The following is an 8509-nucleotide window of genomic DNA, read 5'->3' on the forward strand; positions in this document are numbered from 1 at the left end:
AAACACATTTTTAAAAATTATGAAAGCAGATTTTAACATTATGAGAAATTTTAGAAAATTTTTTACAAACTCAGTATTGGGTACTTCAAAATTTAAGCATAAATTTTGAAGGTGTCATTTGTTAATAGTATCATAGAAGCATAGAAAGATAAAATATTTCAGTGCCAGGGATGGAATACCTTCCAGTGAGTTGTTGGCCAGGGAGGTCCCTGATGCCCCCAAAACATTATAGGCCATTGCCAAGGCCCTTGGTTTCTCACCAGGAATAGATGGTAAGACCCTATTGCTGAAGACTCCACATACTTGGGCTGCAAGGCCACTGAGAAACCCTGTGGAACTGAGCTGATAACCTCCTCCATGTAGACCAGCTGACAGAAAGCTGGAAGAAGCCATTTTACATGGCCATTAGGCTGAATGGGGCTGCACCTCCCACATGGGCAGAGGCTATACAGATCATAACTGTTGACTTTTTTAGCTTGTTAGTGGGCAAGGAGGGTGACTTTGCTCCCAGTGGTGAAAGTTCAGACGAAAGCTCAGGAAGGAGAGGGAAAGGAGGGAGGGAGAGCAAGTGTCATGAGATGGTAACCAAACCAAAAGGTGCCCCTTAGGGTATCGTAGACCAGAGAGTGAGACCCAAGATGTCAAGAGTGCACCTTTCTTGACCTGGGGTTAGGGCCTAACAGCTGAGGGGTGTAGCCTGGCATGCCAGCACAGCTTCCACAAGGTGGGATTAAACCTGAGAGCAGGCCAATCTGAGAGGGACACTTGCTGAGAAGGAGGGAGGAAACAGAGAAGGGAAGAACAGTGAAGCTGAATTGTGGTCGGTGTGAGAGCCTGTATCAGACAGAGATGGTCTGAGGCCTTCAGAGGGTCAAATGGCAGTTTGGTGGTCTGGTCAGGGGAAATGAGTTTTGGGTGCCCAAGAGGGCAACCAGAAACCTTCCTATCGTAGTCACAGCACCAGATGTAAGGTTGGGGAGTGACCAAAACCAGAGACCACTCTGAGGCAAAGATAGAAGCTTTTATTTGGGAAAAACAAGAGCTGCCAGGACTGACTCTCAAGAGCTGAGTGAAGCCAACTTTGAGATTACAGATACTGGGCTATATAGAGTTCTTCAGTTGGGGAAAGGTGAGGAAGGGAAATAGGTAGGGTGTGAGACCAGAACAGGGACCAGGTATCCTGAGACAGGAAACATGTCCTGGGGCAGGAAACCCATCCTGCTGTTACTCTATTTTGTCCTGACCTAACAACTACCTCAGGGAAAATTTTGTTGTTTTTAATAATCCTCTTTGTAGGTTGAAGTTGACCTAGAACATAAACTCAGTAATTACATTTGTGATATCATATAAAAAATTATGGCCTATTTATATAAATTTTCAGTTGACTGTAAGCTTCAGTTAAATTTAACCTTTAAAGACATAAACAATAAAAAACCTTGAAATAAATCAAATGTCAACAAAAACTCCAGGAGAGATCTATTGGACTGGTTGGATAAGGAAAACCATACTGTAATTTTTCATACATATGTAATAAAGGAACAAAAAGATGTCTATAAATAACATCTTATTTGTTTAAAGCCTAAAAAAGCACAGTGACTTGTAATGAACAAAGGAAAAAAGAAAACACAGAAGCCACTTTGATCAGCTGTCTTTTGTTCTCAAATCTCCATGTGGCCATGAGGCCCCTCCTCCTGTGCTCAGTAGAACAAGCTCCCAAACTGCTGAATAATTTAGCCTTGTTAAGCATGACTCAATTAAATACATCTCCCTCCTGGCATCCCCACCCAGCTTGGCCCCAAATGATAGTGCACATCAATACCGCTTGCAATCCCAGCAGGGTGGAATGGGGCCAGGTGCCCTGAGATATCAATGTGCACCCTGGAAAGTGGGGCTGTGGTGGAGAGTCTGCAGTTCAAAGGGAGGTCTGTCTGTCTAACTGCCAATGCCATGCACCATTAGTTCCCCTCAGCTTAGTGGATCTTAACTTCCAGCAAGAAGAGAAAGCAAGCTAGTTTTCCTACAAGTGGAAATAAGCAGTAGAAATACCCCAAGTCACATTCACAGCTGAAAAACATGCTTCCCATTTTCTCCCATAATATAATAATCATAATTTTCCTTCTCAAGATAGTCCTGGCAGAGTAACCACATGTAATGAAGTGTTCAGGGTCCAGAAAAGTCCTTGAAACTCAAACACTAGGTTTGTTTCAAAATTTAATCAAAGAATGAATTTTAAGGGTTGGAGAGGTGGCTTAGTGGTTAAGTGCTGGCCTGTGAAGACTAAGGACCCCAGCTCGAGGCTCGATTCCCCAGGAACCCACGTTAGCCAGATGCACAAGGAGGCACAGGAGTTTGTTTGCAGTGGCTAGAAGCCCTGGAGCGCCCACTCTCCTCTCTCTCTCTCTGCCTCTTTCTCTCTCTGTCTGTCACTCTCAAATAAATAAATAAAAATAAATATGTAAAAGTGTTGCATTTTAAAAAAAAAAGAATGAATTTTAAGACTGAAAACAGCCAGGTGTGGTGGTTTGATTCAGGTGTCCCCCATAAACTTAAGTGTTATAAATGCTAGATTCCCAGCTGATGGAGATTTGGGAATCAATGACTCCTGGAGGCAGTGTATTGTTGTGGGAGGGCTAATGGGGTATTATGTCCAGTTCCCTCTTGCTAGTGTTTGGCATACTCTCCTGTTGCTTTTGTCCACCCAATGTTGGTGAGGAGGTGATGTCCACTCTCTGCTCATGCCATCATTTTCCCTTTCCATCATGGAGCATCCCCTTGAGTCTGTAAGCCAAAATAAAACTTTTTTCCCATAAGCTGCTCTTGGTCAGGTGATTTCTGCCAGCAATGTGAACCTGACTGCAACACTTATGTTGGTACCTGAGGAGTGGGATTGCTGCTAGATACCTGACTGTGGCTTTGACCTTTTGGAGCTGATTTTCAAGAGAAATGTGGAAGGCTTTGAAACCTTGGCCTAACAGACACCTTGCAGTGCTGTAAATACAGCTTGATTGACTATTCTGGTCAGGGTTGAAAGACTTGGATGCAGCAAGAACTATGGACTGTGAGGTTTGGCTTATGAAGGTGAAAAGGAGCTTCGTCTGGACTGGGCTAGAAGCAGTTTGTGTGACATTTGCTGGTATGCCCATGTCCTGAAACCTTGTGCAGGGTTGCTTTGTGTAGAAACAGACTGGTGTGAGCAGATGGATATGGCACAGAAAAAAATGAAATCTATGGGTGAAAATGCTGCCCATTCAGCTGCAATTGAGAGATGATAATCATTGAGATTGGGCCAGCTGACCTGCATTGGAACTATAAAAGGAATGCAGTCTTTTGGAGAGGCCTGAATGCTCAAGGAGTATCCCATTCTGCTTTATTTTCCCCCTGGATTAACAAATTGGCACCTCACCTGGCATTATGGAGTATAAGAAATGCAGGAAAAAGAGGGTCATTGAGTTTGCAATGACCATGGGCACTGTGAAGCAGGTTTCCTGGATGCCTGCATGAAGTCCCAATGGAGCCATAAGGATGGACCATGGGTTGCAATGGAGACCCAGTGGAGATGCTGGGATCACAAGACAGCTGCTAAGGAGAACTGCCCACCCCAGATGAAGTTTTCTAGAACTGTGAATAACCTAGCTGGAGGGACAAAATTGGACTCTAGAGAATTGTTGATGTTTGGAATTAATGGACTTGGATATTTGTCACTGGCTAGAGTCATTGGACTTGGAGCTACAGAGTTTGATGTTTGCCCTGTTTGAATCTTGTGTTGGTTGAATTTTTCTTTGCTCTGTCCACTGCCATCTTCTGCAGTGTAAATGTTTATTCTGTACCATAATTATGGGTTTGGGGGGGATTCTTTGGTATTATGACTCAGTTAAGACTTTGGACTAGGGTATGTCTGAACATCATTGAGATTGATAAAAATTATGGGGACTTTTAAAGTTGGATGAATACATTGTATTTTATGTCATGTATGGTTATCAGTTTATGGGGTGTTGGTTTGATTCAGGTGTCCCCCACCAACTTAGGTGTTGTCATGCTAGGTTCCCAGCTGATGGAAATTTGGGAATTAATGCCTCCTGGAGGGAGTGTATTGTTGGGGGCAGGCCTATGGATATTATAACCCAAATTTCCCCTTGCCAGTGTTTAGCACACTCTCCAGTTGCTTTTGTCCTCCTCATTTGGGTGAGGAGTATAAACAATGTATCTCTAAGAAATATATGTATCTGCCTAAGACTTTCAGTAAAGCAGACTGAATCTTGTCCTTCCCTCTTCTGCAATTGTAACCAGAAGGGTTCCTTTAAACAATTTATTGTAGAGTCAATATGTAACATATGACAGGAATTCTGTGACAACACAGCTGAAGTTAAGCATATAGGACCTGACTCATTGGCCTGATTCCTATAGACCAAACTGCAATATATAACTACCTTATCTTTGGAAAACATCAATTTGCAGTTGATCTTATTTGACATCAAGGAAGGTCTTAACTCTATACTTGGAGATTGTAAAACTCTCCCCTTTGCAGTGGGGGAAATTTAAAACAAAGTATTGTAAAGGTATAAAACCTAATACAATCAGTATTAGGACCTGTCTGTTCTGGCACTAACTAACTAAAATTCATGAGTAAAAGGCTTCAATACATTCTCCTTCTCTCTTAACTGGATTTGCTGGATTACTCTCACTGACACAATTTCCTATAACAGCTTGGGTTCAAGAATAGAAGACCAACAGATGAGCTTTTTCTTGGGCCCAAGACTTTATTTAACACCAGGCTAGAGACTGGAAAGGATAGGGGGTGGAGGATTTTGCACATTGAGGGAAGGCTTTGCATGGGGTATGTGGACATGATGTGATAGGGAGTTGAGCACATGTAGAAATTTGGTTTCAAGTCAGCAAGAAAGCCAAGCACTACTCAAAGAGGAGTGGAGAACTGTCTGCAGGCTGAAGGGAAGCTTGGGCTCTAAAAGTACCTCCAGCAGTCTGAGTCTGTGCTACCTATGCGGTATAGATAGTCTTACAGTAGAACATGACTAAGAACATGTTTGGAACAAGCAAGCTTGCAAAAGTAGGAAGGGAGAGTGTTAGCTCAGCTCACTGCACTACCTCCTGGCTGATAAGTGACAAGATGTGAGCCAGCTTCCAGCTGGTGCCATGTTTTCCCTGCCGTGATGAAACTCTCTTAAATTGTAAGCCAAAATAAACCCATTCCTTCCCTAAGCTGCTTTGGTGGAGTGTTTTGTCCCAGCAAAGAGAAGATATTTATTGAACATATCATGTATGTGCAGATATTGCACTAAGGTCCAAAGATTGAAAAGTTAAGAGTTGTCTCTTCTGGAAAAGAGTGAAAGCTAACAAAAAAAATAAGGGTGATGCCCTTTGCTTCTCAGATGTAATGCACTTTATTATTCAGCAGTGAAAATGCATCATACAGAGGTTAAATTAAAAATACCTTTTGGAAATAAATTATTGGATATTGTTTGTTTGGTACCTAACAAGAACATAGCATATGGGATAATTCTTACACGTGGAGAGTTAGGAGACATGAATCTTCCTCATTTGATATCACATTTTGTTTGTTTGTTGGTTGGTTGGTTTGTATTTGTTTTGGGTCTTTTGACTAAGATTTACTTGCAAAGGCCTTAATATTATACACAGAATTAAAGCATATAAAGCAGTTTTGAATTACCTAAGAACCTCAAGAGAATACAAGATTGCAGGTGTTTTCCTTGGAAGTCATTCAATGGGCTCAAGAGAAGCTGCTTCTGTGATGTGTCATGTTGAGTCAGATGATGCTGATGATTTTGTTCAAGTTCTCATTTGTATTTCTTACCCACAGTACTATCCAAAGCAGCATCACAAATTCAGAGATGAAGACCCTGTACTGTGTTAGGCTCAGTGGATGAAATGGGTGAAAAGAACTTATGGAAGAAAGTGGACCAGAAAATCCAAGCTCCCAGTAAGATCCACTGGATTGATAAGGCAAATCATTCCATGGAAGTGAAAGGACAGTCAGCAAATGATCACTGAACTAGTTAAGAAATAAATGTCATTTGTTAAAAGCCATGTTATTTTGAATACAAGTACAGCTTATTTGATGAAGAATAATTTACTTCTCAGAAAAAAAGTAGGGGAGGAGCTGTTTGATTTTAGATAACTTATTGTAAGTAGTATGTGGAGGAAGCCCCATAGTCTTATCTTTAGTGTGGACTGGCATAATTGCAGACTGATACAAGTTAGGAAGTGTCTCCTTTAGTTTCCTCTCATTACAGGTGGCAGAAGGAGCAGCTGCAGCAGCAACAACTTTTGCACTGCCCTTAGTTCACAGCATAGGAAAAAACAGGAAGAGGATCAGAGTCAGGTCTGTAACTCAAAAAAAATGTATTAACTTTTATTATTAATTAATTTTTAAACATGTTATATTATGTCCCTTTCCCATCCCCATTTCCCTGAAGGCCCCCTTCAGTAGGGTTATTGGTGTTCATTGTGGGAGGATCATCCACAGCGGTAATTCTGGTACAGTGAGCCCCACTGAAGTGCTACTTTGGGGTCTCATTCTCTGTAAGTAATCCCTTACCCTGAGACTGAGAGAGGAGCATCCACAGGGAAACCTATTTAAGGGCTGCTCTGTGGTCTCATACTCCTGGACAAAGACAAGGAGGTTCTCAAAGTGGCCACAGGGAAGTTGTCTTCATGGTGTGGCTGCTCTGGGGTCCTGATGCTCTGTAAGTAAGCCCTCATCCTGAGGCAAAGGGAAGAGCATCCAAGGAATATCCATCAAAGTGGCTGGTTTGGGAGTCCCATGTTCCTATATGCTCTGTAAGCAGCCCCCAGTAAATTCATTGGTTCACTGAGCTAGTGTTGGTATAATTGTATTTTGATCTGCCTTCTGAGCCCAATTTGGGGTGAAGACATGAGTCCGTATCTCTCCAGGGTAAAGTTTCCCATGATACCACACCAGCTTGATTCTTATTTACATTTGCTTGGAAGATTGTTTTACATCCTTTCACCCTGAAGAGGTGTCTGTCTTTGACGGTGAGGTGGATTTCTTGTAGATAGAAGATAGATGCATTCATTTTTTTCTGACCCAGAAAGTTAACTTGTGCTTTTTAAAAATGTTTATTATTATTATTGACAACATGTTTTATACAGATACATCATGTGTTGGTACCCTCTTTTCCCTCATCCCTGCTCCCATTCCATTAGGGAAGCTCCTCGGTGGGATTACAGGTATTCTCCATGGGGTTGTGGTTTGTGTGTTGTGGGAGCAGTAGTCAGTTATTTGGGGAGGGAGGGAATGCCTCTGGGCATGATGTCTTAACCTGTAGCTCTTACAATCTTTCTGCCCTGTTTTCCACAAAATTCCCTGACTGGTGGGTGAGTTGTAAGTCTACTTCAGTGATGAGCTCTTAGGAGCTTTTGGAGCTCTTCTTTGGTAGGTGTTGAGTATTCTTAATGTCTGTCTCCTACACCCTTTGACATCCCTGACATGCTGAAGCCTTTGTGGGGTTTGGTGCCTTTTTGAGTTTTATACCTTTTTGCACCCTTCCACTTTGGGTTATTGTTTTGCCCTCTCATAGGATCTCAAGACTGTTGTTGGAATCTTCTGTGTGGAGTATTCCCTGAAGAATTTTCTGTAGGGTTGGCTTTGTGTTCATACATTCATAGAGCTGACTTTTATCATGGAAAATTTTCCTTTCACCTTCTATTATGAGTAACACTTTTTCTGCTTATAGTAGTTTGGATTGGCAGCCATATTGCCAAGGTCTGAAGTATTACATTCCAAGCCCTTTTGGCTTTTAGAGTTCTCATTGAAAAATCAGATGTAACTCTGATAGGATTACCTTTGTATGTAATGATCTGTTTTTCTCTTGCTGCTATTAACACTCTTTGTTTTCATTGCTTAAGGTTGTAACTGTAATGTGACCTAGAGAGTTTCTTTTTTTAATTTTTTTTGTTTATTTTTAGTTATTTATTTGAGAGTGACAGACAGAGAGAGAAAGAAGCAGATATATATAGAGAGAGAATGGGCGTGCCAGGGCCTCCAGCTACTGCAAACAAATTCCAGATGCGTGTGCCCCCTTGTGCATCTGGCTAATGTGGGTCCTGGGGAACCAAGCCTCGAACTGGGGTCCTTAAGCTTCCCAGGCAAGCGCTTAACTGCTAATCCATCTCTCCAGCCCGAGAGTTTCTTATTTAGTCCTGTTTATTTGGTGTTCTGCAAGTTTCTTGTATTTGGATGGGTCTCTGTTTTGTGAAGGTGGGAAAATTTTTTGTTGAACCTGGGCATGGTAGTGCACACCTTTAATCCCAGAACTTGGGAGGCAGAGATATGTGGATTGCTGTAAGTTAGGAGCCACTCTGAGACTACATAAGTGAATTCCAAGTAAGCCTGGGCTAGAGTGAGACCCTACCTTGAAAAACAAACAAAATAGGTTAAATATGTTCTCTATGCTTTTGACCTGTATTTCTTCCCATTCTTTTATACCCACGATCCAGAATGTTGGTCTCT

At 41.9% G+C, this 8509-nt stretch overlaps 1 pseudogene; it reads left to right on the top strand.

Annotated features, from left to right (window-relative positions):
• The first annotated feature begins 5401 nt into the window (after positions 1-5401).
• LOC101600378 lies at positions 5402-6027 on the top strand (annotated as a pseudogene).
• The last annotated feature ends 2482 nt before the right edge of the window (positions 6028-8509 follow it).

This window comes from Jaculus jaculus, chromosome 12 (genome assembly GCF_020740685.1).
Source record: "Jaculus jaculus isolate mJacJac1 chromosome 12, mJacJac1.mat.Y.cur, whole genome shotgun sequence".
Taxonomy (NCBI): domain Eukaryota; kingdom Metazoa; phylum Chordata; class Mammalia; order Rodentia; family Dipodidae; genus Jaculus; species Jaculus jaculus.